At 42.1% G+C, this 27,711-nt stretch overlaps 1 pseudogene; it reads left to right on the top strand.

Annotated features, from left to right (window-relative positions):
- Positions 1-347: 347 nt before the first annotated feature.
- On the top strand, positions 348-27,604 carry LOC129857334 (centrosomal protein of 162 kDa-like; annotated as a pseudogene).
- The last annotated feature ends 107 nt before the right edge of the window (positions 27,605-27,711 follow it).

Genomic DNA, 27,711 nt, shown 5'->3' with positions numbered 1-27,711 from the left:
CCATAGTGGGGTTTCAAACACGGTCTGGAATATTGACAGCTTGGTGTCCTCATGGATGGACTCCTTTTTAGCTCTTTCAAAAAAATCTCATTACATCAAGTCCTGTGCTGAGCTGTCTGACCACAGTACGGCCTATACAACAACCACAGGTCCTCTTTCGATTCAGGAAGTAGCCTGAAGCAAGAGCAATTTCTGTTTCCTGTAATTACCTGAATTGAACGGTCCAATATTTTCTTTCTCAGGATTGCTGGGATCTGAGAAGACGTTCCGTAAGTCTCTGAGAAGATCCCAGCCCATCCAGGAGGAGGAAGAGGAGCTGCAGCATCAGGGAGTAGAGAGGGGTTCAGAGGAGGAGGGGGGGGGGCAGAGCCTGTCATCTTCAGCAAAGACAGTCTGCAGCCTGAGGGTGTCTGCTCTGGTGAGATGGATAGCTACTCTATATGATGTCACCAGATCTAGCTCAATCCATTGCTAACCTGACATCAGGGTAGTGACATGAAAGCAGCTGTACGTGCCACATTTAAACTATTTTACTTTAAACTGTCTGAAAAAAGCAATGGTTGAAAGATGTCTGTCTGTGTCTGTCTGTGATTGTGTCTACCCAGACTCTGTGATGGCGTCCGGACCAGGTCAGACCGCTGCAGTTGGTCTTGGTCTGGGCATGGACAGCCTGGAGGAGGAAGAGATGAAGGCCACCTGGAGGGAGGTGCGTCCTCCACCGTAGACTACTCCAGACTCAACAAAGATCTGCATTCCACCAGCGCCTCCACCACAGCTACCACCCTTGGGTATCTATGACACTCCGCGGAGCTAAGGGGGATGTTGTCTCTACACAATGGTCTCAGGTCGATTTTGCATTTCCACTTTCGAGTGGTTAAGGTTAGGATTTTGTGACGACAAGCTGATCCTAGATTTGTAACTAGGGGCATCTTTATTCTGGAGCATGACACTCCGAGTCGCCCCAGGCCTAGCTGTAGCTGCCTTTTGAAGCCACTGCTAGGATTGTCCCAAGGAGACCCTCAGTGTTGCAGACAGTGGCTGGGTAAGGTCATTACTGTCACTCCCAGCGTGTGATCTGTGAATGACACTTGTTCTGCTGTTTCTCCAGGAAATCAGAGGCAGCTGTGGCGGGGGTCGATCAGAGAGAGGAGGAGAAAGCTATGGAGTCTGACAGACTCTCCCCAGGTAGGACAGATGATGCAATTATAGAATTAGGAATTATAATTTAATTTAATAGGATGTCTATGCTCACACTACTCCAGACCCTGCTTGGTTCAATAGGTTTTGTTTTCTTTCAAATACTTTGAAGTTGGGAGTGGTTTGCGCATTAGCTGATGATGCCTGTTGCAACTGAACCAACGGAAAGCTCAATCAATTGCAGTTAAGGTATTTGAAAGGAAACAAATCCTATCTGAACCGATGTCTGTTGTCATTTACAGTGGCACTCTGTTAGACAAGTACTTGCACATACCTCATCTGTATGATTGCAGCTCGTCAGTGAATCTGTCATTCTGTCTGTGCCTGCTGCAGCCTCCAACCACTAAAGTGAGGATGAGCACTTCAAAGATGAGGTCATTGAGGAGCTGAGAAATTGGGTGAGACTAGGTTTTATGCGAGTCTGGTTTGAAAATGTAGTCATTTAGTTCTAATAACGCTTTGTAAGGAAGTGATTTGAACCAGAGGTTTAAACCGAAAGTTGATTGTAATTGCGTCATGTAGAATTGCCCCATGATGAGTTGTAAGCAGGAGTTGTTCGTGCTGCTCACGTGCTAATCACTCTGGGTTAAAAAGACACAGTTTATAAAGGCAATAAGGCATTCAGCAGTTATCCCAGCTCTCTCTCAAGAGGTAGAGTGAGAAGAAGGGATCTTTAATGGTCTTGTCTGTGATTGGCTGAATATGTGGTGGGCGACGGACTACATGGCTCTTTTGTTTTGCTCATCTCGTTATGTTCTCTCTCTTTCTTTCAGAAGCCTAGAAGGCCTGCCATGCTCACCAAAGGTATTATAAACCAATGTCCATTTTTCTTTTCTGGGTCAGAGTGGGTTTTTAAGTCAGCACGAGTATGTGTTTTCAAGTTTTATTAGCCCTATGTACTGCATATACATGGTTTACACCATCCAACAAAATGTTTCCTTGCAGTTACCTTCTCGACAATGCAACAACAATAATAAAATTAATGAATACGAACCTAAAGTAGATGGCTTAGTAGAATAGAATTAACATTTTAGAATAAGTATAATACAGGAAGGCACAATATTTCCATGTGTTTTGGGGAAAGGGGGATTGGGAGGTCTTTAGTGTTTGTGTTAGTGCTGCACGATATACCAAACGTCGGTACTCTTTCGACACTAGAACATAGAAAAGCGTTTCAGTACTAGAATTCTTGTTACTATCGGTACTTCTGTCAAATGTGTGTCACGTCATCTACTGATAGATACAGACTTGATCCTCTTTCAATCAGCCGATGTTCCCTTGTAGCGCGAGGGCACTTTGCCTGCTCCTCTTACTCATTGCTAGCCTGTCCTGAGGAATCGCTGCACAGAAGTTAACACTTAACATTGACATGCTTTGTTGCATTATTTAACTGTTAATTACTGTTAGCAAAACAATGTCTATTACAGGCTAGAACACTTTACAATGCAAGAAGATACCTTTTGTAGGCTAACTTGCCTTGCTAGCTTACAGCTGAAGCTAACATCAATTCACTACCCTAGTACCTTGTTTGTGATATGAAGATATTGCTGGCTTCAAAGCTGGTTCTCCCCAAAAACGTTATTCATTCACGTCGTCTCTCCCACCCCTCCGTCTCTCTCAGTCAGTTAAGATCATTTTTGCTCAAGCATTATGGAAAGCCCCTTGGGTCTTTGCGTGTCGAAAAGATACACGTCAACTTTTTTGACACGCAAAGACCCAAATGCCGTTCCATAGAGCCTCGAACAGCCCACACTTTTCTAAAAGAAATGCAAATGTTGATCAGTACAATAAAATACATCTCAAATGGAATGGAAACTGATTGTTTTTCATCTGTAGCCCCATGAAATCAGCCCAAACAAGCTCAATAACTCAATACATGCACACACTCTTTTGCTTCATCTTATTGCTTATCCAGTTCAGTTTTCTGTGACTGGCTAATACGCCTTCTTTTTTTGCTATGGTATCATTTTGGTATTGACTATCTGATAAGGGAGTTATATGCTTAAAGGTAATGATTAAAGAATCCCACCCTGAAACATAACTAATTAGTGATTATTAGTTTATGCAGCATGTATAATGAATGATTCAAGTACTAAACGTAAGTCCAATAATGTTTGTTAGAGGTGTGTGTGTGTGTGTGTGTGTGTGTCTAAGAAAATATCGAGAACAATTCAACTGTGTTTGACCCAACCTGGCTAAAACTCTGAGAAAGTTATGATAGGACAGGGAGTCCTTTTCAAGGTTCCTCTAATCTCGGGGGAATGGAACTGTCGGCTTGGTAGTGATAAACAGTGGTGAGAACTCACCTACTGTTTGTGTGTATGTATGTGCGTAGGATATCTACTGTTTGTGTGGAAGTATGTGCGTAAGTAGGGAGTCAGTTATAAAATGGATGTCTTTGTATTATGGACTTCAGAACGTTCTCGTGAATAAACTGTACGAACCTTTTGCATAAGCTGAGTCTTTGTCTAATTATTATTAAACCCATAGTCTTACAAACACTTGTGTGGGTTGTGGACACAGTATGTATATACAGTGTCTCTGGTTCCTCTAACACTACCCCTGTTTCACAGGCATGTGATTTATCCTGATGAATCATTTTGTGCTTTTATGATACCATCTTCTATTGATACAATATTGAAACTGACCTACCACTAAAATCAATATTCTATTTGTCCTGATCACATAATTTCCTGGTGTAAGTCTCCCTCCATGATTCTCTGGACTCGACCGTTGAACTCCTGCCCGCTGGAGCGGACAGTGACACCAGGGAGGAACCAGGGATGAACTAGGGAGCGGAGGAGTCCATAGAGAAGGCACTAGCAGGTGAGACCAGACTAGACAGGCTGTCAGTCAGGTTCTACTGGATGTAGCTATCTAAACATAGTGAAAACAGAGATGACTTTGGACCATCTGTGTCAGTTTGGTGGTGGCGGATGATGGTGAACCTGGTGGTGTTCCTGTGTCGGCTGTGTAGCACAGTCGTATGGCCAGAGTGGGGCCAGTGAGATGGGGCTTTCTGGAGGACTCAGACCATCATCACCACCCTTCATCGCCAGTCAGGAGGGAGAGGAGGAGGAAGAGCAGTCCTGTTCCTGTCTCTCCCTCTGTACCTGAGCTCTCCAGAGGAACACTACTAGCACCAGTCTCCACCACAGAGTCAGGTTGGTCAGCCTCCACCACTGATATGTCTGTGGTGAACCTGTCAAGTAAATAGACTATGGTTTTCAATCAAAACTAACTGCAGATTCACACATGTCCATCCTTATTCTGACAAGATGGTACATTTGAAGTTGTAAGATTGTGTTGAGGTGTTACAAATGGACTTGAACTTCTGATTGATTCATGACTGATTGATTGACTTCGATGTGTTTTCTCAGAGCTGCCCACTGCAGAGGAGCTGATGCGTCCCATCCGACCAGACAGCATGGACGACACCAGAGGCTCCACTCTGCAGCCTGCTAGGTGAGTCTACAGCTGTCTGTCACATGACTGTAGTAGGGATGAACAACAGACACTGTCTGGAATGTACAAAATGGAGTGGGAAAACGTTAACATGAGCTGTATGTTCACAGTGGGACCCAGCTCAGCCCAGAGAAGACTGGCCAGTCCTTAATCCATAGATCCCATGAGTCATGCCCAAGACGCTCAGCAGAGCCAGACACTCCTCTGGCCTCCCCAGGCCCCATCCCAGAAGCATCGGAGAGGAGGTACAGAAGCTGATGTCACAGGATCAGGACAGCTCCTCCCCTGAACTGACCTCCACTCAACTCAGCAACAAGAAAAGCCAGCAGGTAAGGGACGGGAATGGAGCCCTTGTTAATAAGCACTAAACCCTACCATAAATAACCACACTGATTCAGGCTTTCACGCCTACCTGAACTGTTTCCACATTACATAGCCATTGCTCCGACATGGCTCATTCTAATATTTATATATTTCTTAATTCCATTATTTTACCTCTAGATGTGTGTATTGTTGTGAATTGTTGGTTACTACTGCACTGTTAGGAACACAATAATTTCACTAGACCCGCAATAACATCTGCTAAATGTGTGTATGTGACCAATAACATTTGATTTGTTTTGCATCAAAGGTGATTATCATTTACAATGTAGACGGTGACATGGCAATGATTTGTATATTGACAATATCATATTTCGCAGAGGTTCCTGGACGCTCTACGGTAGCTGGTCCCTTCACATTCTCTTTGAGGAAGACTTATGTTACCCCTGGCAGAGGTAGACTTGGAGAGTAAACCGTCAGCTGTGGCCACCAGGACCTCGGAAGCTAGGAAATCTTGTCCTACCAGACCTGGAGCTGCAGCCAAGTTCCTCTCCTCTAACCCAGAGGAAGCATCTTAGCCAGACAACATACCAGAGCCTCAGCCCCCTCCTCTCAGAGAGAGAGATAAAGGTAGGAGAAAAATAACTCCTCACACATTGACAACCAAAGCTAGTAAGTGTAGTGTAAGTGTGCTTAAAAAAATATCTGTTGTATCTAGAGGTCGACCGAGTATGACTTTTCAACGCCGATACCGATTATTGGATGAACAAAAAAAGCCGATAACAGTTAATCGGACAATTTTATTTGTATTTTCTTATATATATTTTATTTATTTATTTTTGTGTTTATTTATTTTTTGTCATTTTTTATTTTTTTATTTTTAATCATTTTTTGTATTATTATTTGTATTATTTTTATTTTATTTTATTTATTATTATTATTATTTATTTGTAATAATGACAATTACAACAATACTGAATGAACACTTTTATTTTAACTTAATATAATACATCAATAAAATCAATTTAGCCTCAAATAAATAATGAAACATGTTCAATTTGGTTTAAATAATGCAAAAACCAAGTGTTGGAGAAGAAAGTAAAAGTGCAATATGTGCCATGTAAAAAAGCTAACGTTTAAGTTCCTTGCTCTGAACATGAGAACATATGAAAGCTGGTGGTTCCTTTTAACATGAGTCTTCAATATTCCCAGGTAAGAAGATTTAGGTTGTAGTTATTATAGGAATTATAGGACTATTTCTCTCTATACCATTTGTATTTCATATACCTTTGACTATTGGATGTTCTTATAGGCACTTTAGTATTGCCAGTGTAACAGTATAGCTTCCATCCCTCTCCTCGACCCTACCTGGGCTCGAACCAGGGACACATCGACAACAGCCACCCTCGAAGCATCGTTACCCATCGCTCTACAAAAGCCGCTGCCCTTGCAGAACAAGGGGAACAACTACTTCAAGGTCTCAGAGCAAGTGACGTCACCGATTGAAACGCTATTAGCGCGCACCCCGCTATCTACCTAGCCATTTCACATCAGTTACACCAGCCTAATCTCGGGAGTTGATAGGCTTGAAGTCATAAACAGCTCAATGCTTGAAGCACAGCGAAGAGCTGCTGGCAAACGCACGAAAGTGCTGTTTGAACGAATGCTTACGAGCCTGCTGCTGCCTACCACCGCTCAGTCAGACTGCTCTATCAAATATCAAATCATAGACTTAATTATAACATAATAACACACAGAAATACAAGTCTTAGGTCATTAATATGGTAAAATCCGGAAACTATCATTTAGAAAACAAAACATTCATTCTTTCAGTGAAATACGGAACCGTTCCTAAATATTCCTGTTACATTGCACAACTTTCAATGTTATGTCATAATTACGTAAAGTTCTGGCAAATTAGTTCGCAACGAGCCAGGCGGCCCAAACTGGTGCATATACCCTGACTCTGCGTGCAATGAACGCAAGAGAAGTGACACAATTTCCCTAGTTTAATATTGCCTGCTCACCTGGATTTCTTTTAACTAAATATGCACGTTTAAAAAATATACTTCTGTGTATTGATTTTAAGAAAGGCATTGATGTTTATGGTTAGGTACATTCGTTCAACGATTGGGCTTTTTTCGCAAATGCGCTTTTGTTAAATCATCCCCCGTTTGGCGAAGTTGGCTGTCTTTGTTAGGAAGAAATAGTCTTCACACAGTTCGCAACGAGCCAGGCGGCCTAAACTACTGCATATACCGTGACTCTGTTGCACAGAACACAATTTCCCTAGTTAAAACAAATTAATGTTAGCAGGCAACATTAACTAAATATGCAAGTTTAAAAATATATACTTGTGTATTGATTTTAAGAAAGGCATTGATGTTTATGGTTAGGCCCACATTGGTGCAACAACAGTACTTTTTTCGCAAATGCGCTTGTTAAATCACCCGTTTGGCGAAGTAGGCTATGATTAAATGATAAATTAACAGGCAATCATGTGTAGTTAACTAGTGATTATGTTAAGATTGATTGTTTTTTTATAAGATAAGTTTAATGCTAGCTAGCACCTTACCTTGGCTCCTTGCTGCACTCGCATAACAGGTAGTCAGCCTGCCACGCAGTCTCCTTGTGGAGTGCAATGTAATCGGCCGTGATCGGTTTCCTAAAATGCAGATTACCGATTGTTTTGAAAACTTGAAATTGGCCCTAATTAATCGGCCATTCCGATTAATCGGTCGACCTCTAGTTGTATCAGAGTTAGAACTATATCTAAGTAGTATAGCACATAACAGTAGTACAGTATAATTCATAACACTAACATTTACCACATGTTGCTGTGTGGTTGTACTCCTGATTCAGACTAATGTTGCTATGTGGTTGTACTCCTACCAGGTCCAGCCTGTGGTGGTCTGATGGTGGGTGTCAGTCCTTCGCTGCCTTAATGTTGGCTACATGTTGATGTGTGGATGTTCTTTAGGTCCAGACTGTGGTCTGAGGGTGAGCAGTGAGCTGGTGGCGGGGGTTCAGTCCTTTGCTGCCTTCCTCCAGCAGCAACATCAGATGAAGACGAGAGGTCGCCAGGATACCAGTCACACGGGTCTCCTGGGAAACCAAAGGTCAACAGGAAGCCAGCCAGACTCAGGAGACTGAGTGTCCATCAGAGAGGAAAGTAAGTCAACATACTGGAGTAGTTTTTCAGTCTGTGGTGCATCAAGTTCCTTCATCAGTGTGCTGCAATTTCTTTTCAGATAAGTATGACTTTTTCTCCATTCACCTGGTCAAATGATCGGGGTGTGACTTCTACTTTGTTGAGTTGTCCAACCCAGCTGATTGCTCCTTGCTCTATCATAAGTCTGATGGACTGATTTTAGTTTGGATCTTATGTAGTCTCAGGGATGCAAATTAGTCACCTTTCGGCAAAATTCGCCCTTTTGTCCAAATTAAGTGACCTACATGATTCGTGTAGATCCGATGAACGATATCGAAGAGGTAAACTTTAGGTGAGAAGCCTGACCATGGAGACAGGGGTTAGAAGGTGATGAAGCGACTTATAGAGCTGTAACCGAAAAACAACTGATATTTTGAATTTCTTTTTCTTTTTAATTTATTTTATTTATTTTTAATTTATTTTTTTTCCAAGCTGTTTAAAAGCACAGTCAACTTAGTGTATGTAAACTTCTGACCCACTGGAATTGTGATACAGTGAATTATAAATGAAATAATCTGTCTGTGAACAATTGTTGGAAAAATACTTGTGTCATGCACAAAGTAGATGTCCTAACCGACTTGCTAAAACTATAGTTTGTTAAAAGTTCTCTAGGATAGGGGGCAGCAAATTCACTATTGGATAAATAGCGTGCCCAATTTCAACTTCCTTCTACTCATCCCCAGAATATAAGATATGCATATTATTAGTAGATTTGGATAGAAAACACTCTGATGTTTCTAAAACTGTTTGAATCATGTCTGTAAGTATAACAGAACTTATGTAGCAGGCAAAACCCCGAGGACTAACCATTAATATTTTTAATTTTTTAAGTCACTGTCTGTTCAATGAGTTTTCATTGGAATACTGGATTTCTAATCACCCTGTTTTCAGTTCCTACCGCTTCCACTGGATGTCACCACTCTTTGGAAATAGGTTGAGGTCATTCCTTTGTTCAATGAAGAAGTGAGGCCACCTGGAAACAGTGTAAAGTCATGTGTACTGTTTGAGAGTTGCCGTTAGTTTGTTGATCTCCTGTATTGAAAACAGATAGACCCGTCTTCAATTTGATCGATTATTAATGTTTACAAATACCATAAGTTGTATTCTAAAAGTAATTTGAAATGTTTTGGCAAAGTTTAGAGGTAATTTTTGAGATATTTTGTAGTGACTTTTTTTTGTTTTTGTTTTTTTTTTGTAGTGACTTTGCGCAAATTGGAAGCTGTTTTTTTCTGGATCAACCGCGCCAAATAAATGGACAATTTGGATATATATGGATGGAATTAATCGAACAAAAGGACCATTTGTGATGTTTATGGGACATATTTGAGTGCCAACAAAATAATCTCGTCAAAGGTAAGGCAGGATTTATATTTTATTTCTGTGTTTTGTGTCGTGCCTGCAGGGTTGAAATATGCTACACTCTCTTTGTTTACTGTTGTGCTATCATCAGATAATAGCATCTTATGCTTTCGCCGAAAAGCCTTTTTGAAATCTGACATGGTGGCTCGATTCACAACGAGTGTAGCTTTAATTTGGTATCTTACACGTGTGATTTAATGAAAGTTTGATTTTATATCATTTTTTAAAATTTGGTGCTTTACATTTTCCCTGGCTATTGGCCAAGTGGGACGGTAGCGTCCCACATATCCTAGAGAAGTTATTAACAAGAAATTTGTGGAGTGGTTGAAAAACGAGTTTTAATGACTTCAACCTAAGTGTATGTAAACTTCGGACTTCAACTGTATCATTTTTTTTTTTTTTTTTTTTTTTTTTGGGGAGGGTTTGGATCAGCATAATATTGCGGAAAGAATGTTGCTTCCAATGTAATTGTCTGCATCATTTCCAATCCCCCCTATTTTTTGGGGTAAATATATATATCCATTCACGTATGCATACATATACACATATATACATACACATACCTACATAGACATACATACTTTTTTTAAAGAGTATACCTTTATTATTATTCCCCGCAAACCCTACCACCGATCCCCCAATTGGAGTAAACTGATAAACATTTCTGTTTTTACCTTCAATTTATACATCTTATACACATTTTACAGACACAGTCTACTTTATAATAGTTCTCTCTTGTTTGTTCTTAGTCCTTCCTCTATTTCTGTTGTCCATCCAGTTTGATTTCCACTTGTAACTGTGCTATTTCACAATAGCTCCGCACCTATACACATTTCACAGATCCCGTATGCCCTACATTGTTTATCTTGTTATTAGTCCCACCCTTCAGCTCCACTCAACCTTTCCCATCTATCTTCCAACATCATCCATTTCGGATTTTTATTTGCCATATATTTTTCAACTGTGCTGTGATGCTTCACAAAAGATTTGAATCTTCCTATTCTCATAGCTTCCACGGATTGTAAATTAAAAATAAACATTTTTGCTAAAATAATTATTATATTATTGATTGATTGACTATGGCTTTTCAAATCCCCCAGTATTGCTATCTGTAGCGTTAGTTCTACGCAAATGTTGCAATTCTTCAACCATTCCTGTACCTGTGACCAAAAACGAGCTACATGCGGACAATACCAAAATAAATGGTCTAATGACTCTGCCTCCTCACAGCAGAATCTACAGAGCTGGGAAGATTGTATCCCCCATATATATAACATTCTATTAGTTGCAAGAATTTTGTACAATAATTTAAATTGAAAAATTCGAAGTTTTGAATCCGGCGTTGTTTTGCGTATCAATTCATAAACCATGTGCCATGGAATGGGTACATCGAAAATCTCTTCCCAACTATTTTGCAATTTATATGGCACAGCTGTAAGTTTTTTGGTCCTTAAATGAAATTGGTATATGTTTTTATTTATCACACTTTTCTTTAACCATTTATGTTCTTTAATATAAGGCCGACATACAAGTTCCTTACTTTTATCCCCTTCCACCTGCCTCTTCCATTTTTGTGGTAATGCCGCAATTAATTGGTTGTAATTTTGGGTAGAGCAGACATTTCCATATGTCTGTGTTAGCTGCATGTGTGACATTACTCCACCAGTCCTATTCATGATATCATTCACAAAAATTATACCTTTTTTAAACATTTTTTCGATAAATACATTTTTTTTATCAATTACTATATTTGAATTTAACCACAAGATTTGTTGTACTATTTGTTCCGTCCTTTCAGGTGGATTAAACTGAAATTGCAACCAACTTTCTAAGGCTTGTTTAAAAAATAAAGATATTTTGGAAATTATTTCCTTTTCAAGCAACCGAAAGTGAGCAGGTGTAATCTGAATAAAGGGAAAAATGCCCTTCTTGAACATAGGATGAGACATTCGTACCAATCTACTAGAGAACCAGTTTGGATTTAAGTATAACTTTTGTATGACTGATGCCTTTAGTGAGAGGTCTAATGCTTTAATATTTAATAATTTCTGCCCTCCGAATTCATATTCGTTATATAAATAGGCCCTTTTAATTTTATCTGGCTTGCCGTTCCAAATAAAATTGAATATTTTTTGTTCATATAATTTAAAAAGCAGGTCACTAGGTGTAGGCAAAACCATAAGCAAATAGGTAAACTGTGATATGATTAAAGAGTTAATCAGGGTGATTTTCCCACAAATAGACAGGTATTTTCCTTTCCATGGTAGCAAGATCTTATCTATTTTTGCTAACTTTCTATAAAAATTTATTGGAGTGAGATCATTTCTTTCTTTTGGGATTTGTATACCGAGTATGTCCACATCACCGTCAGACCATTTAATTGGTAAACTACATGGCAATGTAAAATGTGTATTTTTTAGTGATCCAATACGTAATATGGTACATTTATCATAATTTGGTTTTAATCCAGAGAGGATAGCAAATGTATCTAGATCCTCTAAGAGGCCGTGGAGAGTTTCTAGTTGTGGTTTTAAAAGAAAACATGAATCATCAGCGTACAATGACACCTTAGTTTTTAGGCCCTGGATTTCTAATCCCTTAATATTAATGTTTGATCTAATTTTAACAGCTAACATTTCGATGGCAATAATAAATAGATATGCCGATAGTGGACAACCTTGTTTTACTCCTCTAGATAGTTTAAAACGTTCTGAGATGTAGCCATTATTTACTATTTTACACCTAGGGTTACTATACATAATTTTTACCCATTTTATAAGAGATTCCCCAAAATTGAAATATTCTAGGCATTTATATATAAACTCCAGTCGTACTTTATCAAAAGCCTTTTCAAAATCAGCTATGAAAACCAGGCCTGGTGTCCCCGATATTTCATAGTGTTCCATTGTTTCCAGTACTTGCCTTATATTATCTCCAATGTATCGTCCATGTAAAAAACCTGTCTGATTAGGATGAATAATATCTGACAAAACTTTTTTTATTCTACGCGCCAAGCATTTTGCTAGGATTTTTGCATCACAACACTGAAGTGTAAGAGGTCTCCAATTTTTAAAATGGACTGGATCTTTATATATACCACTTGGGTCCTGTTTCAGTAATAATGATATCACACCTTCTTGTTGCGTGTCTGATAATCTATCATTTATATAGGAGTGGTTAAAACAAGCTAATAATGGTCCTTTGAGTATATCAAAAAAATGTTTGTATACTTCCACTGGTATGCCATCCAGTCCTGGAGTTTTCCCATTCTTAAAGGCTCCAATTGCATCAAGTAGTTCCTCCTCTGTAATTAGGCCTTCACATGAGTCTTTCTGTACAGATGTTAATTTTACATTATTATTAGGGAAAAAATCCATACAATTAGTTTCAGTTAGTGGAGATGGAGGAGCCTGAAACGAAAATATATTCTTAAAGTACTTTACTTCCTCTTTCAAAATATCATTTGGTGAATCATGCGTGACTCCATCATTTGTAACAAGTTTTAATACGTTTTTTTTGGTAGCATTTCTATATTGACGATTGAAAAAGAATTTGGTGCATTTTTCCCCATATTCCATCCAGTTCGCTTTATTTTTGTAATATATTACACTGGATCTTTCTTGAATAAGTTCCTCCATTTCTTTTTGTTTTTCCTCTAACTTATTCTGTGCCTCTATGGTACCGTTTTTATTGTTATCTAACTGTACTGTTAGTCCTTCAATTTCCTTTGTTAATATGGACTCTTTTGATCGAAATTGCTTTTGTTTTATAGATGAGTACTGAATTGCATGGCCTCTAAAGGCACACTTAAAAGTGTCCCATACAATATGGGGATCTGCTGTACCTATGTTATGTCTAAAAAAGTCAGTTATAAATTCTTCTGTCCTAGTTCTAAACAATTTATCATCTAGTAGGCTTTGATTAAATTTCCAATATCCTCGCCCACGTGGAAATTCTGTAAGAGTAATATATATGCCAATTATGTGATGGTCCGACCGCATTCTGTCCCCTATCAAACACTTTTTAACTTTTGGTGCCAGAGAGAATGATATAAGAAAGTAGTCAAGGCGACTAGCTTGATTAAGCCTCCGCCATGTATATCTCACTAGGTCAGGGTATTTAAGTCTCCATATATCCACTAATTCCAATACATCCATGACATTCCTGATTTCCTTAAGTGTCTGAGGGTGATAGTTTGTAGTGTGATTTCCTTTCCGGTCCATAGAGGTATTTAAGACCGTATTAAAATCTCCCACTATAATAATAGAGTCTAGTGTTGCTTGTAGAGTTGATACATTCTTATATATATTGTCAAAGAAGCTTGGATCATCATTATTCGGACCGTATAGGTTAATAAGCCATATATGTTTATTGTCCAATAACATATTTAAAATAATCCATCTACCTTGAGGATCTGTTTGGACAAGTTGCACATTTGGATCAAAGTTATTATTAATTAAAACCATCACCCCTTTTGAATTTCTTTGCCCATGGGAGAAATATATTGTGCCCCCCCAGTTCTTTTTCCACAAAACTTCATCTAAAACTGTCGAATGGGTTTCCTGTAAACAGTAGATATTATAATCCTTCTCTTTTAGCCAGGTAAATACTGATCGTCTTTTCTTATTATCTGCTAAGCCATTACAATTGTAACTGGCTATACTTATTTCACCACTTACCATAATGAGACACACCTTTCAATTATTTTTATCAAAATATATGTTTGTAAACGTCCTATTAAAAAGTAACATAATGATTGAGTGTCTATATAGTTGTACCATGACATTTGCATCTCCACTAAGCAAACCTCCAATTGGTCCCCACTATTCCACCCGCCAAAAGCCCCCATCTCGAGTTGGGTTGTCATCCCAATGCCCGGCAGACCACCCCCGACCCCCCGCATCGCACAGCCCCGGAGCGACTGGGATCCATCCTTCGAAAAGTGCACACAGCACCATCCACCGAACCGAAGCAGATCCATTGCCAAATGCATTTCCATCGCCCTCACCTCGATTTTTATTACATATTGCTGTGAATCATCCTCTATAGTCCCTAACATCTTTTACTTCTTCCTTCGCAACAGTTGTGGGATACACACATACACCCACACACATTCAACCTCAAACTTTGAAAGTTTGAGGCAAGGGAGAAAGTGTGGTGGAACAAGTATTAGCATTGTTAAGTATCTTGTTAGCTGGATCGAATTCTTCGTTAGCTAGACAGAGAAATATTGAGCAACATTAGCCAACTTATCTGATCAAATCATTTAGTTAATGGTGTGAAAATTATCTTTCTGATAAAGTCAGATAGCTAACATTAGCTAGCTAACATTACAACATCAGATGAGCTAACATTAGTAACCTAACCAATTCACTGTACTATTAACTGGTATACCGCTCCTTGCCGTTCAAGTTATAACGCATTAGTTGCTTACTGGACCCTGGCAATCTGTGTGAAATGTTAACTAGCTAACGAACTAACCACTATCTGTTAACTAATGTTTCCCTCTACAGTATGTTGTACATTTTTAGAATGAGAGAATTAGGTGAAAATGAGGCATTGCTTGTTAAACAAGTGGATTCAGGGATCAAGTAAAGCTGGAGCTGGGCCTGGCTTAAACTGGATGCCACTATAGAGGTGAAAGGAACACCACATACTTTCCCTCTTTCTCACTTTACTGGCACATTGTAGAACAGATGTCCACAGGCAGAACGTGTACAATGTAATAATGTGCAGTGTAGCCCAAAGATATTGTTTTTGTTGTGTTTAACTTGACAGTAACACGTGTGTGTGTGTGTGTGTGTGTGTGTGTGTGTGTGTGTGTGTGTGTGTGTGTGTGTGTGTGTGTGTGTGTGTGTGTGTGTGTGTGTGTGTGTGTGTGTGTGTGTGTGTGTGTGTGTGTGTGTGTGTGTGTGTGAGGGGGCATTACATATTTTTTTACTCTGAACGTTATGTTTGCACACATGTAGCCTTGTGCACTTGATCAATGTCTGTAGTGGCCAGTATAATAGAGCAAAAATAGAATGGCTGTTTGTTTCATTCTACTTTAAGATGTTTTTTTTCTAAGTGCAATATTTATGTGTGTGGTCACAAGCCTTCTATTATAAAGGTTGTCATGGCTAACTGCAATATTAGTGTATTGTTTTTTTCTCAAGACTTGAGTGTCATTTGCAGTAGTCTAGGCAACAAATAACATTGGATTGCTTTCTTAACATTTTTTAGCTGTGAGTTAGGTTCACATTAACCACTTTTTATTTTACACACAGAGGCTGATCATGCAGATCATATTCATTGTTGTTTAATTAGTTAAAACCTGCATTTCCCCCTAGCAGGGATGTTTTGCATGTTTCAGTGCATGTTTCAGTGCATGTTTCAGTGCACCTTTTTGGGCCCTCAGCAGTTTGCATCCCTGGTATCGTGTGTGTCTGTACCTTGATGACTATAGCAGTCAAACATTTTTGCATTATTGGTGCCTAATTTTGTTTGTGTTATTAACAGTTATGCCAATATTATGGCCTTCAATACACGTTGAAGTGCTAGCAACTATCCATTATAAAGACTCTAACCATGTGTTACCCCTCTGTCTGTCAGAGTGAACCCAGGGAGGAGAGCCCCCTAGTGTCCAGGCTGAGACTGCAGCTAGCCCCGAGGGGGAGAGAGCTCCACACCAGAGAGGAAGAGCTACTGCTGCAGCATGACACAGAGCTCAGCTCACTGAGACAGGAGAACTACCTCCTGCAGAGCAAGGTAGAGGGAGACACACACACACACACACTTACATTCACAGGGACAGTCATGTCTCTAAAGAGTATAGATCCAAATGTTTGACCACCTGTGTCTTCCTACATCCTTCTATTGTAACAGAAAAGAACATGTTCTCCATGACTGTCGGAACAGTTTAAAACCCCTACGTCAGCACTCCTGTTGCTATGGCACTGCTCATTTTATTTAGCTGCTTTGTGTGTCTGAATTTTGTAATACTGTTATTCAAGCTATTGAATAAAGCAGTTGTGAAGGACCCAGCTGACACAGGAGCAAAATAAAATATTCCATTAAACAATAGCATGTTATCTAAGATATCTCTGCCATTCACTGAAGAACAGTTAAATTAGCTCAAACTGTATTTTGTGAACTCAAAACTGTAGTAGATGCATACATCACTTGTGTGTTATTTGTGATGTGTACTTGTGAGTCTTGTCCCTTGTGTTTCAGCTGCACAGTACAGAGGAGGCCAACAGCAGGAAGAAGGGCCGGTTGGGTCTCGGTCTGGACGGGCCCTTGGACCCCCTCACTGAGGACAAACTCAGACTGATAGAGAAAGAGGTGAAGGAACAGGAGACCATCGTCCAGGGATACAAGCAGGTCCGTACACATGTCTATTTGTCTCTGTCTACTCTGTGATTGTTTGGCCGTCTCTCTTGGTCTTTTCTCTTCCAGTCTGTTTTAAGGAAACAAGACTTAATTGTACTGCATTTGTTCAGCGCCAGGCTGGTGGTGACTTATTGGCTTTGAGTCCATCCCAATTACCCGGAGTCTCTGCGACTGCGGAGGTTATATATACAGGCCACTGTTCAGGGTAATGGAATTCCTCTGTTCACTGACTTAATTCCAGGAGGGGGTGTGGGTTTGTAGCAGGCAGCACAGTTAGCCTTTTTTCCTCCAGATTGTGAGCAGCTTAGCAACACTGTCAGAACCTTTCATAATTACAGAGCCTACAGCCGAGCTTCTAGAATCAGAGTGGCTACAGTACACACACCACCAAGGTGGAACTGTAGCCGTTCTTATTTAGGCACGCTGAATGCATTCCCTCGTCTCACAGCTTCTGGTCATATTCCTTTCACGTTTGATTAAATGTAGGTTAAATGCATAGAACAGGTATTTCTGATGGAACTAATTTACCCAGATGGCCTATAGTTGAGACAATGTGATTCTCTCTCTCTCCTTGCGGTGTGTGTGGGTAACAGGAGAATGAGAAGTTGTACCTGCAGATGAAGGCTCTTCAAGCTCAGAGTAAACTCAATGAAGAGGCCATGTTCATAGAGAACCAGAGACTGCTAAACAAACTGACCCGTACCAAGTGAGTTGACTCATACATATGCACAGACACGTACCTATCCACGTCATTGAATGTTAACACTGGAGCTGATTTATGCCCCGGGAGCAGATTAGCAACTCGCCGAGGAACTCGCGCATCACACAGCTGCTGGGCCAGATGCAGGCAGCACAGGAGAGTGTTCAGAGTCATGTCACACAACCATCTCTAAAAGGAAGGCCTGGATGTTGGTTTGTAGATGAAACAATCAACTCATCTTAAAAGGGAAGGACCAGTCTCACCTTCGACCGTGTGCATGTGGGTGTGTGCGTGTGTGCAGAGGACTGGAGAGAGACTGGTGGAGGAGACCCACAGGCTGAAGCAGGAGAAACAGGCCCTGGAGGTGGACCTTCAAATGATGAGGAAAGAGAGAGACCTGGCCAAAGCGCAGGTCGTCTACACCTCAGGTTAGTGTGTGAGAGACATGGAGGCTTGACTGTGGAATCAAACCTCTTGTTTCTACTCCCAAAGGACAATGTTCCCTGTTGCAAATCCAGTGACTTTTACAGACGTGTGTTTTAAACCTCCGTTAAAACATCCCATTGTTGTGGTTGACAGTCAAGTGGAGCTCTGACATGCTGTGGTCTGTATTGTCCTTATCTCTGCCAGGGGATAAAAGCTTTGAGCTGCAGGTGGCAGAGGACAGGCATAAGGAGGAGGTGTGTGTGCTGAAGAAGAGGCTCCAGTGGTATGCTGAGAACCAGGAGCTGCTGGACAGAGACTCTGCCAGACTGAGGGCTGCCACCGCAGACACACACAAACGCACATAGCAGGTAGGACCCAAACGCACAGAGCAGGTAGGACCCAAACGCACAGAGCAGGTAGGACCCAAATGCACAGAGCAGGTAGGACCCAAATGCACAGAGCAGGTAGGACCCAAAGCACAGAGCAGGTAGGACCCAAAGCACAGAGCAGGTAGGACCCAAAGCACAGAGCAGGTAGGACCCAAAGCACAGAGCAGGTAGGACCCAAACACACAGAGCAGGTAGGACCCAAAGCACAGAGCAGGTTGGACCCAAAGCACCGAGCAGGTAGGACCCAAAGCTCAGAGCAGGTAGGACCCAAACGCACAGAGCAGGTAGGACCCAAACGCACAGAGCAGGTAGGACCCAAACGCACAGAGCAGGTAGGACCCAAACGCACAGAGCAGGTAGGACCCAAACGCACAGAGCAGGTAGGACCCAAAGCACAGAGCAGGTAGAACCCAAAGCACAGAGCAGGTAGGACCCAAACGCACAGAGTAGGTAGGACCCAAAGCTCAGAGCAGGTAGGACCCAAAGCACAGAGCAGGTAGGACCCAAAGCACAGAGCAGGTAGAACCCAAAGCACAGAGCAGGTAGGACCCAAACGCACAGAGTAGGTAGGACCCAAATGCACAGAGCAGGTAGGACCCAAAGCACAGAGCAGGTAGGACCCAAAGCACAGAGCAGGTAGAACCCAAAGCACAGAGCAGGTAGGACCCAAAGCACAGAGTAGGTAGGACCCAAAGCACAGAGCAGGTAGGACCCAAAGCACAGAGCAGGTAGGACCCAAAGCACAGAGCAGGTAGGACCCAAACGCACAGAGTAGGTAGGACCCAAATGCACAGAGCAGGTAGGACCCAAAGCACAGAGCAGGTAGGACCCAAAGCACAGAGCAGGTAGGACCCAAATCACAGAGCAGGTAGGACCCAAAGCACAGAGCAGGTAGAACCCAAAGCACAGAGCAGGTAGGACCCAAACGCACAGAGTAGGTAGGACCCAAATCTCAGAGCAGGTAGGACCCAAAGCACAGAGCAGGTAGGACCCAAAGCACAGAGCAGGTAGAACCCAAAGCACAGAGCAGGTAGGACCCAAATGCACAGAGCAGGTAGGACCCAAAGCACAGAGCAGGTAGGACCCAAAGCCCAGAGCAGGTAGAACCCAAAGCACAGAGCAGGTAGGACCCAAACGCACAAGGTAGGTAGGACCCAAAGCACAGAGCAGGTAGGACCCAAAGCACAGAGCAGGTAGGACCCAAAGCACAGAGCAGGTAGGACCCAAACACACAGAGTAGGTAGGACCCAAATGCACAGAGCAGGTAGGACCCAAAGCATAGAGTAGGTAGGACCCAAAGCACAGAGTAAGTAGGACCAACTCAACCTTATTTGAGAGTGTGTATTGTATTACTGTCATTTCCTGTAGGTCAGTATTTAGAATGAAACGTTTGTTGCTCCAATCAGGTGGAAAAGCTGAAGATGGAGGTGGGGAAGAGAGCCAATCAGAGTAAGACTAAAGAGCGAGCTGGAGACGCTAAGAGGATACAGGACCTAGAACGACAGGTGAGTCAGTTGAGAAATATTTCCTGTGCATGTGTGCGCGCATGTATCCCTGAATAGCGGCATACCTCTCCTTTCTCTCATGACTCATGCCATATTTCTGTTCTCTCTCCCAGGTGAAGGAGATGGAGAAGATTCTCAGACAGAGTAACCCGAACTCCCTCCCAGCGCTCATCTACGCTGCAGCCAACGCACCTGCAGTGGATGAGGATGGAGGGGCCACGAGCTCCCCGCCCTCTCAGACCAGGGCCCTATTGGAGCGGCACATCCAGAGGCTGGAGGCGGAGCTAGAGAGCCGTGACGACGAGGCCAATCGCAGCCTCCGAGCCATGGAACAGCAGTACCAGCGGATTAAGGTCTGTTCATACTCTCAGCTGAGTGGCACTGTTATGTACTCATACAACCCTGTGTTACCATTCCCTGTCACTAGGCCTCAGTCCTGTACCAATTAGCACACTACACATACTTACAGCGACTTACTCCGACGTACATGGCCTTGCTGTAAACACAACCGCTTCAAACTGGGTCTTAGAACTACCTGAAGATGTTCATCCTCAACACAAAACACTCTGAAAGTCCTCTCTCACACAAAGGAAAGATAAGAACAGGGTGATGAGTCCTCGCTGTTCCCCCAGTTCTCTTTGTGTCTTTTTAGAGGGGTCAGAGGGCAAGTTCCAACAGCCTTGTACAACACATCACTTGAATTGACAGTTCTGTCCGACACTCACGGTGGAGACCTTGGGGATGTCAGTGATTCATCCTCTGTAAAATATTTGTTATTCTTTCCAAATGTGTGATGTCATTAGTCTTAATGTAATGTTTCATTAGACCAACACTGCACATGGGGGGAAAAAATAAGCTTTTTCTCAGGAAATGTGTTGTGAGATCAATAAATTCAATGGATTCAATGGAAATGGAAATACCTCCGCTAAATATAAAAGTAGACTAATTTACAATGTGTGTGTGTGGTTTTAGCTCCAGTATGAGCAGCAGATCAGTGATCTGGAGCAGCTCCTGAAGGAGAACCATCAGAGTAGAGAGAGAACCCTACAGGCTGAGGTCCACTCCCTACAGGAGCAGCTCACACAACAGGCACAGGTAGGCTTACCTCTCTCTTGTCTACCTGCCTTCTTGTCTATTTAGCCCACCTAAGAGGAAATAAGTCTAAATAATTAATCCTGAATAATTGTTTTAAATGTATGTAATGTTATCTGGAGCATGTGTATTTTATTTAAATAAATTAAATCAGTCTACCACCGAGCCAGAGATAGCCCCCCAACACAGCTCGTCCCACCACCAGCACCAAGCAGAGACGGCCCTGGAGGTCTGGATAGAGAGACTCAACCAGGAGCTGTCAGACAAGACCCACAGCGTCCAGGAACTGAGCCGCACCGTGGAGAGACTCCAGAGGGAGAGGAAGACCATGCTGTGTTGGGCCTGGGGGGGCCAGACGGCAGGCGGCCGGATCCAAAGGACCCATGGTGGTGGTGGCTACCCCAGGTGAGAGGGGAGGCACGGTGGGAGAGACCGCAACCTTCCCTCCCACTCAGGATGAGAAGGACTACCAGCCCACAGCGTTCTCTGGGAGCCACATCTCAGAGGTGCTGCAGGGGAGCGAGGGGTTAAGGCTGCGTCTGGAGCAGCTGGAGCTGCAGAGGACAAGGAGAGAGTGGTACTGCAGGCTGCAGCCGCACAAGGCCAGGCCGAGCTGCGCAGGCATGTAGACACACACACACAGCTCACACACACACTTATTTTGAATGCTTTATTTAGTCCCACAATAAAACCTTTCAGTACAAATGACTCCAGTAGTTCAGTGGTTATAGAGGTGCCTGACTCATTGGTAGAACATTGTTCAATGATAGAACTTCTATAAGTCTTTGTTTAAAAACACAGTTTCCTCCATACAGACATACTGGAATATTCCTACGTAGATTATTGTTGTGTTTATAATATGAAGAAATGAAACGTTATCAACGGTTTAAGCTAAACGTTCTGATCTGTTTCATCAGCCTCATTGCTTTTTAAATTGTATGTGTAGCTGTTGTATTTATTTTGGATCTATTGTCCCAGAGTCTGTTTTGAAGACATTTTTTTTCGTCCCAGGAGCGATGGGAAGCCCTTAATTTCGAGACCTGAAGGGCCTTATTTTATAAATACATTAAAATAATTTGGTTGTAATTGTAATGTTGCAATATTTTATAGACTACCAAGAGTGGCCAACTGTCCTCCAAATCACTTACACATGGTTAGCAGATGTCATTGGTCACTTACACATGGTTAGCAGATGTCATTGGTCACTTACACATGGTTAGCAGATGTCATTGGTCACTTACACATGGTTAGCAGATGCCATTGGTCACTTACACATGGTTAGCAGATGTCATTGGTCACTTACACATGGTTAGCAGATGCCATTGGTCACTTACACGTGGTTAGCAGATGTCATTGGTCACTTACACATGGTTAGCAGATGTCATTGGTCACTTACACATGGTTAGCAGATGCCATTGGTCACATACACATGGTTAGCAGATGCCATTGGTCACTTACACATGGTTAGCAGATGTCATTGGTCACTTACACATGATTAGCAGATGTCATTGGTCACATACACATGGTTAGCAGATGTCATTGGTCACTTACACATGGTTAGCAGATGTCATTGGTCACATACACATGGTTAGCAGATGTCATTGGTCACTTACACATGGTTAGCAGATGTCATTGGTCACATACACATGGTTAGCAGATGTCATTGGTCACTTACACATGGTTAGCAGATGTCATTGGTCACATACACATGGTTAGCAGATGTCATTGGTCACATACACATGGTTAGCAGATGTCATTGGTCACATACACATGGTTAGCAGATGTCATTGGTCACTTACACATGGTTAGCAGATGTCATTGGTCACTTACACATGGTTAGCAGATGTCATTGGTCACATACACATGGTTAGCAGATGTCATTGGTCACATACACATGGTTAGCAGATGTCATTGGTCACATACACATGGTTAGCAGATGTCATTGGTCACTTACACATGGTTAGCAGGTGTCATTGGTCACATACACATGGTTAGCAGGTGTCATTGGTCACTTACACATGGTTAGCAGATGTCATTGGTCACATACTTATGGTTAGCAGATGTCATTGGTCACTTACACATGGTTAGCAGATGTCATTGGTCACTTACACATGGTTAGCAGATGTCATAGGTCACTTACACATGGTTAGCAGATGTCATTGGTCACTTACACATGGTTAGCAGATGTCATTGGTCACTTACACATGGTTAGCAGAAGTCATTGGTCACATACACATGGTTAGCAGATGTCATAGGTCACTTACACATGGTTAGCAGATGTCATTGGTCACATACACATGGTTAGCAGATGTCATAGGTCACTTACACATGGTTAGCAGATGTCATTGGTCACATACACATGGTTAGCAGATGTCATTGGTCACTTACACATGGTTAGCAGATGTCATTGGTCACATACACATGGTTAGCAGATGTCATTGGTCACATACACATGGTTAGCAGATGTCATTGGTCACATACACATGGTTAGCAGATGTCATTGGTCACTTACACATGGTTAGCAGATGTCATTGGTCACATACACATGGTTAGCAGATGTCATTGGTCACTTACACATGGTTAGCAGATGTCATTGGTCACATACACATGGTTAGCAGATGTCATTGGTCACTTACACATGGTTAGCAGATGTCATTGGTCACATACACATGGTTAGCAGATGTCATTAGTCACTTACACATGGTTAGCAGATGTCATTGGTCACATACACATGGTTAGCAGATGTCATTGGTCACATAGACATGATTAGCAAATTTTTTAACATTTATTTTACCTTTATTTAACTAGACAAGTCAGTTAAGAACACATTTTTATTTTCAATGACGGCCTAGGAACAGTGGGTGAACCGCCTTGTTCAGGGGCAGAACAACATATTTTAACCTTGTCAGCTCGGGGATTCGATCTTGCAACCTTTCGGTTACTAGTCCAACGTTCTAACCACCAGGCTACCTGCTGAAATTCTTGTGCTTCTAGTTCCGACAGTGTCGCAATATAAACAAGTAATCTAACAATTCCACAACATCTACCTAATACACACAAATCTAAAGGGATGGAATAAGAATATATACATATAAATGTATGGATGAGCAATGACCGAGGGGCATATGCAAGATGCAATAGATGGTATAAAATTCAGTATATACATATGAGATGAGTAATGCAAGATATGTAAACATTATTATTAAAGTGACTAGTGTTCCATTTATTAAAGTGGCCAATGATTTCAAGTCTGTATGTAGGCAGCAGCCTCTCTGTGTTAGTGACGGCTGTTTAACAGTCTGGTTGCCTTGAAATAGAAGCTGTATTTCAGTCTCTCGGTCTCAGCTTTGATGCACCTGTACTGACCTCACCTTCTGGATGGTAGCGGGGTGTACAGGCAGTGGCTCGGGTGGTTGATGTCCTTGATGATCTTTTTGGCCTTCCTGTGACATCGGGTACTGTAGGTGTCCTGCCCCCGGTGATGCGTCCAGGAGAGCCTTAAAGGGGCAGTGTTGTATTTTGAGACGGGCTTGAACATGCAAAGAAGCCCGTTTTATCAATAGGAGTGGGGGAAAGGTGCTCATGCATTGATAAGCACACCAAAGTCTGCATTAATGATAAATAATAAAATAAAGAAGACACTTCTAAAAGGGTCCTATTAATCACCCCAAAAGTACCCAAAACAATCCAAAAGTGCCTAAAACAGCTCTGGTCAAAAGCAGTGCACATTAAAGGGAATAGGTTGCTCTTCGGAACACAGACAGCGTCCCTGGCCATCTGGTGTTGGCAGCACCTTGTACCAACATCTGCATGCGTCAACAGACAGGACACACTGCTCTACATACTAATCACAGGTTATCTCATTGAAGGAGGATAATTGTTTCCGTGGATCGCGAAATTAGCATTACACAAGATGAATTAAAAGGCTTTGAAAATAAAAAACTTGGTATGTGCTCTGTTGACATTTTAGAGAGATGCTTGTTTTTGTGCAAAATCTTCCGAGAAGAACAGGATTTTCAAATTAATATGAAAAGCCAATACTAAAATATGAAAATACTACATGTCATGTCTCAATCTATATCCATCTTACCTTTTTTTTATGTCCTGTGGATTTGAGAAAAAGATGACGAGTTCAACGGGAAAGTGAGTGCGTGTTACTGTTTGTAGGTCATAGTGAATATGAAACCAGTTGTCTCATGCTGTATTGTTTTAAATGGGGAAGGGCAGCAGAGGTTTAGTAGCAGCTTGGCCTGGCTGTTTCATGACATCACCATATGAAATCTAATCAGCGTCACTAAAATACACAGTCGACCAAGCCATTATTGACACCAAAACGTGAACCTAAACTGATCATTTAGGTGGTTTTGGGTTGTTTTGGCTGCCAGTTTGTGGTGGTTTTGGGTTGTTTTGTGTTGTTTTGGGTACCTGTTTGGGGTAATTAGTAGCACCCTTCTGAAACCCTGTTTTACACCATATCTTGATGAATTTGTAAGAACCTTTCTTTCATTTTGATCTCTGCGTAAATGAAAAATGTGGCACTGACTCGCCCATTGATTGATGTTTCAGCATTGTCTCAATGAATAGTTCAGCGTTTGGCTAGCCACGTGCGATATGCACACAGTTACAAGCCTGCTAGAGTTGGCGGCAGGCGGACAAGCAATATCCACCGCCATGGATGAAGCCTGAACTAGAATGTGAAGCTAGCTGAAGCTGGCTAGTTTTAGAAAACCCTGAGTAAATCTAGCTAACATCGTAGTCACCCCTCTGAGGCGCTGGGTTAGAGGATGCTAGATGATTCATGGTGGTGTATCTACCTGTCCTGCAGGGTACAGCAGCATTCAGCAGAGCAGGTGTCCTCTCTCAGGGCTGACCATCAGAGGGAGCTGGAGCGCCTGCTTACCGGCCACGCCCTCGCCCACTCCTCCTCTAAAGTGGCCAAACTGACCAATCAGGTAACCACGCAGGAGGTAAAGGCTCACAATGGACCAATCACATGTGAACTGAAAGTTATTGGTGGTGGTGGTGTTCCAGGTATAACGTATCAACAGGTTTGTGTGTTTTTATGAACCATCAGATCATGGTGCAGCATTTACGTGACCAGGTGAAGGAACTGCAGGGGACCAAGGATGCTCTGGCTGTGTCCATGCTGAGGGAGGACACCCTACAGAACCAGGTACTTGTGACTCCGATAACATTTATTGTCCTGTCACACATTCACAACTTCATCAACACACTAGTACTTGAAGTGTCATAGCAAGGAAACAACACAAGGTATTTTGTATTTATTACGGATCCCCGTTAGATTCTGCCAAAGCAGCAGCTACTATTCCTGGTGTTCAGCAAAATTAAGGCAGTTAATACAATTTTCAAACAATACAATATATTCACAGATTTCACAACACACTGTGTGCCCTCAGGTCCCTACTCCACCACTACCACATATCTACAGTACTAAATCCATGTGTATGTTATCGTGTGTGTGTGTATGCTTGTCTGCCAATGTTTGTGTTGCTTCACAGTCCCCGCTGTTCCATAAGGTGTTTTATTTATCTGTTTTTTTAAATCTAATTTTACTGCTTGCGTCAGTTACTTGATGTGGAATAGAGTTCCATGCAGTCATGGCTCTATGTAGTACTGTGTGCCTCCCATAGTCTGTTCTGGACCTGGGGACTGTGAAGAGACCTCTTGTGGCTTGTCTTGTGGGGTATGCATGGGTGTCTGAGCTGTGTGCCAGTAGTTTAGACATACAGCTCGGTGCATTCAACATGTCAATACCTCTCATAAATACAAGCAGTGATGAAGTCAATCTCTCCACCACTTTGAGCCAGGAGAGATTGACATGCATATTATTAATATTAGCTCTCTGTGTACATCCAAGGGGCAGCCGTGATGCCCTGTTCTGAACCAATTGCAATTTTCCTAAGTCCTTTTTGGTTGCACCTGACCACACGACTGAACAGTAGTCAAGGTGCGACAAAACTAGGGCCTGTAGGATCTGCCTTGTTGATACTGTTGTTAAGAAGGCAGAGCATTGCTTTATTATTCAGACCGGACTGTATTTCCTGGAGAAAGCTCAACATTAATGCTTGCTTCATCTCTTTAACGCTCTGTTTAGCTGACAAGGCTGTTGGAGGAGCTGAAGCAGGCCAAGGAGTGCCACAGCCCAGAGCTCCGACACTTCACTAGCCTGGAGAGAAAGATCCACAGCATGGAGCTACGACACACTCAGAGGGAGAAAGAGCTCCAGCAGGTGAACACACACACACACACACCCAGAGAGAGGAAGAAAGAGCTGCTGCAGGTAAATACACACACCCACAGAACGAACACTGAATAACACATATGCCTACGATGCCATCCTGAAGGTGATAGGTCAGACTCGGCTGGTGGTGGAGGCTGAGCAGCAGTCTGAGGTGGAGTGTTGGAGGAGGCTGGCTCAGGGGAAGACCCGGGAGCTGGAGGTCTCCTGGACGTCTTGAGAGAACTTCAGAGACAGGGAGTGGTCATCCCTGCTCCGGACCTGCTGTACCCTTCAGCTTCTGCTGTACCCTTCAGCTGGAGGACCTGAAACATGGGACATAGGCTTTTTCTAATTACTTACAAATCTGTCCTCACCATGACCAGGCCAAAGCCAGCCTAATGATGAGATTCCACTATTTCAGTTAAGAATTTTTT

This window comes from Salvelinus fontinalis, chromosome 6 (genome assembly GCF_029448725.1).
Source record: "Salvelinus fontinalis isolate EN_2023a chromosome 6, ASM2944872v1, whole genome shotgun sequence".
Lineage (NCBI taxonomy): Eukaryota > Metazoa > Chordata > Actinopteri > Salmoniformes > Salmonidae > Salvelinus > Salvelinus fontinalis.
The sequence above is the reverse complement of the archived record's forward strand: the minus strand, read 5'-3'. Positions and strand labels throughout refer to the sequence as shown.